The sequence below is a fragment of the Eublepharis macularius genome, chromosome 3, assembly GCF_028583425.1.
Source record: "Eublepharis macularius isolate TG4126 chromosome 3, MPM_Emac_v1.0, whole genome shotgun sequence".
NCBI lineage: Eukaryota > Metazoa > Chordata > Lepidosauria > Squamata > Eublepharidae > Eublepharis > Eublepharis macularius.
In genome coordinates, this window is record NC_072792.1 from 100735774 (window position 1) to 100746366 (window position 10593).

General features: G+C 42.3%; 1 long non-coding RNA gene across 1 annotated transcript; it reads right to left on the reverse strand.

The window, feature by feature from the left end:
* Window positions 1-3530: 3530 nt before the first annotated feature.
* LOC129326741 (uncharacterized) lies at window positions 3531-7528 on the reverse strand. Its single transcript, XR_008596731.1, has 3 exons — window positions 7441-7528; window positions 5703-5815; window positions 3531-3574 (listed from the first exon to the last, which is right to left on the reverse strand). It is a non-coding gene; the product is annotated as an uncharacterized LOC129326741 (long non-coding RNA).
* Window positions 7529-10593: the final 3065 nt, after the last annotated feature.

Genomic DNA, 10593 nt, shown 5'->3' on the forward strand with positions numbered 1-10593 from the left:
AGCCCAGACTGGCCCATGACAGCCCCGGCCACCTGCTGCACCTGGCTGCAGCTGCTGTATCCGGCTGGGAGTGCATGCTGGTGGCAGCAGCGCAGGGCAGTCTGAGCGGGCAGCCTCCCAGCCCTCCAACTCAGTTGCCCCATGCTGCTGTCGCCACTGCCGCCTGCACACAGCTGCAGGCCAGGCACAGCGGGCGCCTGGGGCAGTGTGGGGCAACTGAGTGGGAGGGCTGGGAGACCACCTGCGCACTGTCTCAGCTGCCTGCTGCGCCAATGGGGCCATCTTGCAACAGCATGCTGCGTGATGACTTCACATGCATTGATGTTATCACGCAGTCCAGGTGCGCATGTGTGTGGGGGCGGCAACAGCCCTGAAGCTGCCCTCGGCCTCAGGCACAAGAAACTCTGGCACCGGCCCTGGGTCCAATCTCCCTGAAACTTGGGGGGGCATTTAGAAGACTGTTAGGAGTAGATCCCCTGCACATTTAATGGATTTTGTTTGCAAAATACCACCCCTAGTCTCCTGGCTAGTCCCCATAGTTTTCCCCATAGAGAATAATGGAGATTGGAAGTGGCTGGGTGCACCTTCTTTGGGGGAGGCATAAAATGCCCCCCCGGTCCAATCTTCATGAAACTTGGCAAGTAGTTAGAGGGCAGTTTGGAATAGGTTCCATGAAAATTTGGTGAAATTTGGTCCCAGGCCACTGGAAATTTCCAAATTGAGTCTCCCATAGGAAACAATGGCCAAATTTTACCAGATTTGCTCTGTATTACTGAACCAAACTGGAGAATGAATTCAATATTCCTTGAATTCTGAATTTTTTTCCAGATCAGTATTACGGAACCGAATCAACCAAATTTTTTTATTGTGCACACCCCTACTCATAAGGGCTTTGATCAGAATAGTATTAGGCACATGCTACAATATTTGTTCTCTGCCTTGAATGTTTGTAGATAATTCTCCCTTGTTTTGTAAAGTGCTTATATGCTAGAGTTCTCAAGCATGCTAGTGTTTAAGCATGCACAAAATCTGTGTTACCAACTGCTTGCTGCAAAAGCTTTTTCCTCTGCATTGATATGATAAGGCTAAAGGTGCAACTAACACTACAACAATCTGATTAACCTCAATAGTACATGAAAAACTCAGAGGTGATTAAGGAAGGAAGGGAGTGACTTGCAACCCTTTACTCCCCTTTGCCTTTCCTAAACCTGGTATAAATCTTAATTTATATGTTTGCCTTCTCCTTTGAGCAGAAGCTGCCTATACCTAGGAATTATCAGTCCAAATCCGTTTGTCATTGTGGAGGCAACAGCTATTGGAATTTAACTTCCACCAACAGCAGAGGAGATCATAAGCCTTATTGTGAGTCTCTCCTTGTTCTATGTCAACATCATTCCCATTGTAATTGTTACTTGTAATTGTTTTGTTTCTCATATTATCCAATTTATTAAGATAAAAGAGGCTGTACCTCTTCTGCAACATTTAATAGATCTGGAAATAGAATAGCTCAAGCAAAAAAACAAACATCCTATTTCATGCAAGGGAAATAAACTCAGGGGAATCAAACTGTACGTGCCTAACTAGTAAACAACCAGTATTTTTCACAGTCTCTCAGGTGATCACAAATACTTGTCTAAGGCTGTAAAAATGTTTAGAACTCCCTCCTCTGCAGTAGGAATTTGCTTTTGTTGACAAACTGAAGCCATCTCGCATTGTTGGTACAAATATAGCATGTTGTTTGTGACCTTTCTAGAGGGAGAAAAATGTTTCTCTGGCAAAAGGAGGAAGTCATGAGTCCTGGGTTGCTTTACAAATTCTTCTCATAATGGCAGAGCAACTCTATATCCAGGAAGAGACAGCCGCTTTATTGTAACAATGCAGGAAAGCATCGTTGCAGGACTTCTCTAAGCTGCAAAGTACTGCAGTGTAAACTGTTAAGAGACATCTTGCACCAAGTTTCTGTCTGGCTATCAAACTCCATTTTATTACAAAGGAAAGGAATGTGTTCCCTGAAGAAGAGGTTTTGTAAAAGAATGTTGCCTCATTATTCTCATGAATATTTTACAGGTAACTTAATGTTTCACTATTAATCTTTATTAAGAGAGAGAACAATGAATAACTAATGGCAGTTGTATGCAATTAAGGCTGAAGGACTTAAGGCCAAACTACACAGGAGGATGCTGCGGGTCTGTGATATTGGATCTGATGTGTAATTTAAGGTCAAATGTACCAGAGAACCCCCAATGTGGATCAGGGCCATGGTGATGGGCCAGAAGAAATTAACTCTTGCCCCAATTCACTTCCTTCAGAGAAACTACCCTCTCCACAAGCTGATGTTAGAGGGGAAAGACAGGTACAATAGAGAGCCTGTTTCTTTTCCTACATGGCCTAAACAAAGTTTCGGGGCCAATTTTTCTTTAAAATATCATGAGGAAAAGAGTTGGTCCCAATCCAAATAGGCCCCCATGGCTGCTTTTTGAACATAAATTATACATCAGGAGTTCAATCATAAGATTCCCAGTGTCACACATAGTTTTGTCCATAATATACTATTAAAATAAGGGTCAGATACATATGCACAGGTTCCAGGGCCCTGATCCAACAGTATTTTTGTGTAGCCATTTAAAATAAGTCACAATTCTTCCTGGTGGGAGAGAAAATGGAGTGAAAAGAAAATCTGAAATTAGAGGTAGAGCCCCAAACTAGCTTGTCAATTAAATCAGTTCTCTAACACTAAACTTTGAGAACAATGAACCTGACAGAAATATTGAAATGCAGGGTCTGGTTCAGCTCTCTTGCATTACAAAATCATGTTGCAAGCAGCCTTTGACTCCTCAGGAGGCCATGTCAGGAATAATATTAGCCATAGGGGTAAATGAGAAAATGTAGTGTGAGTGAAGCCTGAACAAATCATAAAAAAACATGTACACATTGCAGGGTGCACACTCTTCTAATATACCCTAGACAATAGACTGTCATGCTAGGTCAAATCCAAAGACAACTCCAACTGGGAGGAATAGGGATAAACTGAACACTACTCATTGTATTGGGGAGAGAAGATAGATCATATGTCATATTCTTAAAAGTTCACTGGTTAAAATATTTGCCCTGAAGCTGGACAAATCATAATCTAGAATCATAATTTAAGATTGTAATAAGGATAAATTATGCATCTAAAACTCTTTGCACACTGAAAACAGCAAGAAACATTCTTTAGTACTCTTTCTGTATGCTCAGTTCACATATCTTATCTTGTACCAGATTGTACAACATTATTCACCCAATGTTTATTCATTCTGACATTTCCTCACAGTTCTTGTCCTGTACTGGACATTTTCCCAGTAAAAGTTAAACCCTAATTTAATCCTTTTGAGGAAGTCATCATATGTAATAATAAAGTGGCTGGCCCCGATGCCAGTCATGGAAGCAACAAAACATGGCTACCCTCAGACATGGCAGAGGTACCTACTTACTATACAGAAAAATACAGCTGTATAAATTAACCACAAGGGGAGAAAATCCAAAAACTACCTGATGAGATTATCTTCCAGGATCATAGAATATCGATGAGAGTCTGTTAAAGGAGAAAAGATGGAGTAGGAAAATTAAATTGCTCAAATACCTCAAACTTGATAGAATCTTACAGGGGGCTATTTTTGAGGGAGAAACTCTAAATTGTTGCCCCCTCTTGCAATTATTTCAAGGTCCCCTGTTTGTGTAATGTAATATACACTACTACTAGTTTTTTTTCTTTCCAGCCAATAATACATAATAGATAGCTATATATCTAATTGTTAACATGGCCCCATCAGCAAATACTTAAATCCTCATATGGGGGACATGTAGACACAAAAGAAATATTTCTACAAACCTGAGCAGACACACAGGTTTGCAGAAAAAAACAAAAATAAGAGGCTTTTTTTTTTTACACAGCCCCCCCAACAGCCATCTCAGTTGGCTGGGGATGTGTATACTGTTCTCTGGAAATGGTGGTAGAGATGGGAGGAGGAAAAGGCCAGGAGAGTAGGAGCAGAAGTCACTGTCCTCTGCCCACTCCGCTGCTGAAGCTGCTGGAGATGGGAGGGGGAGGAGTGGCAGCCCTCCCTGTTGCTTAGGCTGCAACTCTCCCCCCTCACTGAAGTGTCAAACTGGAGGTGGGCAGGAGAGGAGACATAGGACCCACTGGCCTTCCCCACTGCTGAGGTGACCATACCTGAAGCTGATAGAGAGGAAGGCGCAAGACACTGCTAAGGCAGTGAAGCTCCTTTCGCTGCATCCCACCAAAGAGAGACACTGGAGAGGAAGGGGATGCAGGAGTCATCATGGACTCCCTGGCCACTGAAGTGGCAGTGCTGGAGGTAGGCAGATGGAGGTGGAGCAGAAGCCAAAGCTGCCATGGGAGCAGCCTGGTGAGTGGAGAGTGGTGGTGTTTCTCCATGAGTCTATTCACAGTGCAAACATAAGCAGGTCTAGTTGGAAAGCTCCTCATGCTTATTCATTGGGGCCTACTCCTGGGAAAATGTTCTTAGGATTGCAGTATTAGGAAGTTAAATGCTAGGATTAAAACCTAAAACATTGGAATTGAGCACAGGACAGGGGGCAATGGGCATCTGTTTTCATTTAGGCTGAGGCAAATGGTACGCAAGGATGAAAAATGTGGGTTACAGTCTGGGAGGCAAGACTAGGAACAGAAGACATCAGGGGAAGTATTTGTATTGTTATAGGGTAGCCAGCAGCTTGGAGCCAGCTTTTGGAGAAAATGATAGGTATGATAGGCAATGTTGGCATGAGGGCAGTCATATGTGACGAAAGGAATGAATATTGGGGGAATGGCCTAGAAATGTGTGGTGTGAATTCAGTGACAACGTTTTCAGAACATTTGAGAACGTGGATATTTGTAGGAGAAATAGGTACTCAATGCTACATTGTGTAGTCACACAATTAGAAAGTGGTGACAGATTATGTGTATTCATTGTCAACGTCTGGGGGAGGAAAAGGGTGGCAGAAAAGTTTAGTTTGAAGTGGGGGCAATATTTATTTTATTTATTTCATTTATACCCCACCTTTCTTGCTACTTGCAATTCAAAGCAGCTTACATTGTTCTCTCCTCCATTTTATCCTCACAGCAATCCTCTGAGGTAGGTTAGGTTGAGTGTGTCTAAATGGCCCATGGTCACCCAGCAAGCTTCATTGGCAGAGTGGGATTTCGAACCGGGGTCTTCCTGATCCTATCCTAGCACTCCAACCACTACACCACACTGGCCCTTTTTAAACAGAGCATTCAAGATGTGGTGTGGGTGTTTATAGAGGAAACAAGGTTAATGAGTCTGACGTATCAGGCTTGGGGAAACAAAGGTGAGAAGTACTGTGTATGTCGATAAAGGGCACCTCCAGATGCTAGGATGGTATGTATGTGGGCAATTCAGAATAAATCCATTCACAGTTCTCACAATTGAAAGGATTCAATGTGCTATAGCATAACTGTATTGAATATATGAAAGAATTGTTCTCAAAGAATAAGGGACTCATAAGGTCAGAGTTGGAATCCTCAATTAGTGCCATCTTCTCAGTACGCTCACAAAGTGCTAGCCATTAAAATCTTATTCTCAAAAAAAAAGAAAAGAAAGAAAGTAGCTGAAACTGATACACAGCAAATTGATACAACTTCATTTAGGCTGCGATCTGCAAACCAAAGAACCTACCATAGAATGTTTTGGGTTAGGATGGTCTCAATGGCTTCCGCAGGACTACTCAGGACAAAATCAAACTACTCTGCAATAACTCATTTGTGGATTAGGTCAACTGCTTCTGAAAACTAGAAAACAAATGTCAACGTTTAAAGGATGTTACTGTTAATAAAGGCATTCATTGCATAGGACTGTATGAATTTTCAAGCACAGATGAACAAATTTGCAGATTAAGAGCTATTGTCCTGAGAATGAAGGTTGAGCACAGGTAGAGATATTAAAATGCATTCTATGTTGAAAGTAATGTTCAGTTGCTCATAGTTCTCTTAATACCCTATTTACCTTAATACCCTATTTGCCTGAAATGAAAACTGTTTTTTTCCCCATATGTGCACTGCAAAATGGTTTAATACTGCAACACTGCAAAATGTAAGTGTTAAACACAATGAAAAACATGGTATCACATTAGTGGAAACAGTGCATTTTCCTGGACCAATCTGTTATGATGCAGTCCTATTTCCTTTATAAAAAGTCCTCCAGAACAATTCTGTTTTACATAGTTTGTGTAGTGTCAGGTGCAGAGGAGCCTTCCTGACTTCCTCAGGCTGGCCATTCCACAGAATGGGAGACACTACCGAAAAGCAGTTGTTGATCTGGCCCGTCTGCAAGATGAGCAAAGTTGTCATGGCAAGACACAGGTAGAGAGGCAGTCTTGCAGATAAGAAGAGAAAGAGGAGAAGGAGTTGGTTTTATACCCTGCCCTTCACTACCCAAAGGAGTCTCAGAGCATCTTAAAATCACCATCCCTTCCTCTCCCCACAATAGATACTCTGTGAGGTAGGTGGGGCTGAGAGCTCTGAAAGAGGTGTGACTAGTCCAAGTCCACCCAGCTGGCTTCATGTGGAGGAGTAGGGAATCAAACCCAGTTCTCCAGATTAGAGTCCTGCCACTCTTAACCACTACACCAAACTGGATCAATATGAAAGTATAAGGCCATGAAGGGCTTTGAATGTAATAGCCAATACCTTGAATTGAGCTTAGTAACTGATGGGAAGCCAATGAAATGACTGCAGAATGGGTGTAATAGGCATGCTACATAAGGCTTCCAATAATAACTGAGCTGCAGCATTCTGCACCGACTAAAGTCTTCAAGTTGATTTTGAGGGGAGACTTGTGTAAAGTGCATTACAGTTGTCTAGTCTCAATGTTTCTATGGCATGAATCCAGGTGGCCAGATAAGTTGAGTCAAGGTAGGGGCTGTCTTCTGGGCTAAACTGGGCTGGAAAAAAGTATTTTTGTGGCAGTATTACCTTGCTTCTACATCAGTAACGCTTGATCCAGTATAGCACCTAGGCTCTTTTTATACAGAGATATATTTAACAAATCATGAAATCCAACAAAATAACATTATGCACATGCTACAAACAAACTTCAAAATATGACATGACCATTTCACTTCCTATTACAATAACAAACTCAACATTGCTCATTCAAACTGTTAATCTTTCCTTTTTACTACTTCTTCATTTCAGCCTATACATTCCTCTATATACATCTATACCACTCTTATAATCATCGTAACGTCACACAATTAAACAGATCTATATCCCTAACCCTAACCCAGCCCCCTCAGCCAAAACTAATAAAATGCTCATCTATTATTTGAGAAATAAGATTTCATTGCTCTCCCATCTCTCAATTGCACTATTTCAGTTAATTTCAACAATTTTGATAATTGCCAAACTTTAGTTACCTGTTTTGATATTCAAGCATTTAGCATTTCTTCAATTGGCAGCAATCACCAACCTTTTTGCAGTTAACGTATCTTCAATCAATTCTCTATAATTATACAGAACATATGCATTTAACAACCTGGGACCAGAACAGATCATTTATTCAAAAAGATCTGTAGTTTATCTGCTGCTGCTCTCTCCATCACATTGCTGAGGCAGGGCAGATTAGAGACTGGGTGATAATTGGCCACAATATTTTTCTAAAGGGATTTTTAAAAAAGTAATGGACAGCTAACCACCTCTTTGAGTGGCTGAAGGAAGGTGCAACAAATCAGTGACTGATTTATGATGGTAATTTAGGGCTTATTAATGTGAGTCTTATCATAATTTTAGCAGCCAGGATGGGCAATGATCTAGACAATATGTTAGGCTTTTCTTCTGTCTGGCATATATTAGTCAGCATCCAGATCAAAACATATTTGTGTTATTTTATCAGTGATATTTTTGCAAAACTGTCATAGCAAATTGTTCCTGAGACAATAAAAACTCAGATTTAGGGGCCAGCAGATTTTGATATGTCTAAAAACAACTAGGATGGTCATGAACTAATGGTTATAGAAAAGTAACATTTCTTTGTTGCTGTCACCACCAGTTCATAGGTGAGCTCTATATTGTGCTCTGTCAGATTCAGTACAAAATTTCCACCAGTGTTCTAAACACTTAGGTCATCCAGCTCAGAGGTTGACAAGAAGCAATCTTGTCAATAGTTTCAATGAGCCAGTATGGGCAGATTATTTCAATTACCCCTCCTCACTTTTTTGGGGTGCCAGTGCTATTTCACCATTGCCTTGAGTAGTTAGTGGTCAGACTACAGTTCAGGCCAAATCTCCAACTCCCAAACAAGACGTCGCATCAAAGCCTCAGTGCAAAAGATCAGTGATGTAGCATGGGTTGAGAGTGCCAGGGGCAACTCCCAGGTACCACGCGCATGCGCGCGTGCAAAGTGCACGCGTACTCCCGCAACTGCACAATGATATCACTTCTGGGAAGTGATGTCATTGCGCAGGGGCAGCTGCCCCCTGGGAGCGCTCCCGTGATTCGGGCCACTCGCCTCCCTGTCCCTTACCAGGCAGCCCTCCACAGCAGCTGCTTGTGCTGCCGCCGCTGCCAGCTCGATGCACTCCTCAGCTGCAGGACAGCCAGTTCACTGCCCAGTGAGCCCGCCGCCCTGTTGGCGCAGCAGGTGGACAGGGTGCTATGGGCGGCCAGCAGCCAGGCTTGCTCTGCGTGCGTCCATGCATGCACACGTGTGTAGTAGCCTCCTTGCTGCCGCCCTCTCTTTGACAGCGCCTGAGGCAAGTGATCCCCCCTCCCCTAAATATGTCCCTGCAAAAGATTAAATCCAAGGTGTGTCTTGAGTCTGTCATGACTTGAGAGAGGCCCAAGGCATCAAAGAAGCTATAAAATCTTGGCTTGGCCCTGGCTACAAGCACTCAGCATGAATGCTGGAGACATCCAAACAATCAGTCTCGGTGTCTCCAGCACCACCACTGAAACCACTGCTGCCAACTGGGAATGCCCACTGGGAAACAAGGAGGCTTATAAACAAGCAGAATGCCTAATGTGTCCTTAGTACTCAACATAAGGAATGTACAATTAATGCCAGTTAGTTTGTATTGGAAATTGGTGGAAGTTGGAGGTCTTACGAAGCATAATAGGAACTCCTACTCCCTGGCCACCAGAGCAGGGCTGATGATAGACTGCATAGCCAAGTAGAGTTAATTGGGACAGAAGATAACATTTTCTTCTAATCACATCTCTGTTATGCAAGCCAGGTTAATTTTCTTCTGTTGTAGGAGCCTGGCCAGATGTGCAGTTTTGTGCTTCACTGACCTGGTATTGCACAATATTAAAGAAGTGGAAGGAATAGGGGGCCTTGCATCATCTTTCTAGATGCTAGATAAGCAGTGAGCATTCTTGCCAAGTATTTGCCATCTTTGAACATACTCACTCCCACATCTACCAGATCCCAAATGCACTGAAATGTTATATTCAACATCCATCTTGTGGCAGGTACAAATTGTAACCAGAACCACTAAGAATCTCCCATACTCAGTATGCTACCAACCACAGAGGAGCCATAAAACGGTTTGAGGTGCTGTCCATCACGTATTCTAGACCTGCAAGTAGGTGTGTACTCCCTCCCCCATACTGGTGGACACTTCTTCCAGTTGTCATGTGGCATGCCTGGGCTCCAGGCTCCACACCCCAGGCTAACAGCCACAGGGAAGAGCTGCTGTGTTATCATCCTTCTGCACATGCCAAGAGGCTTGCACCTCTGGTGAGGGACTGACCTGTTTGAACTGGCTCCCAGCAAGTTATAACTTACCTTAAAATAAAGGATTCCAAAGACAGAAAGGGAGTATCTGTCTGGCCTGCTTCTTCCAATCAGTGGCAGAGGTTCTGCATCTATCCCTTTGGGGTAAATATGGTAATACTGTTTAAAATATTCCTCCATGTTTATTATTAATCCTATACCTCACAAATATTCTGAATTTACGTATAAAGCACGATTTACCTTTTTTAAAAAAAACATTTTTATTAGGAAAGGATCAGAAAAAAAGAAACAAAACAAGGTAAATATCTATAATTGATTAAGCAAAGCACAATGTACTTTGGACTGGATTTGAAACTTTTACAAAGGAGGGGGCTATATTTGTTCAGGCATCTGTAAGCCCCTTTTGGTATAAAAATGTTTTCAGTGGCTTGTTTTTTAAAAATTGCTTGTTCTGTTTTTATATTGGTAATTTATGATGATTTTATGGTGCTTTTACTTGTAAGCCGCCTTGCGTAGATGGCATAGACACATCCTAAATAAATAAAAACCAGACCCCCCAGCAGACTCATCAAAAATGTGGTGGACCTGTTTATTTTAGACAAAAACTGGCAGACCATTATTGAAGTCAGAATGAGCTACATTCACTTATTTATGAATTATATAATCATTTATATCATGCCTGTGAAACTCAAAACCACACACACAGGGTCCCTGTGAAGCTTCATGTCCAGGAACTGACTAGACCCAGACTGTCTGAGCTTTAGCAAGATGGCTGCATAAATTGTCTCCATCTTCAAGAATATGACCCATCTATGATGCTTAATATTATCACACT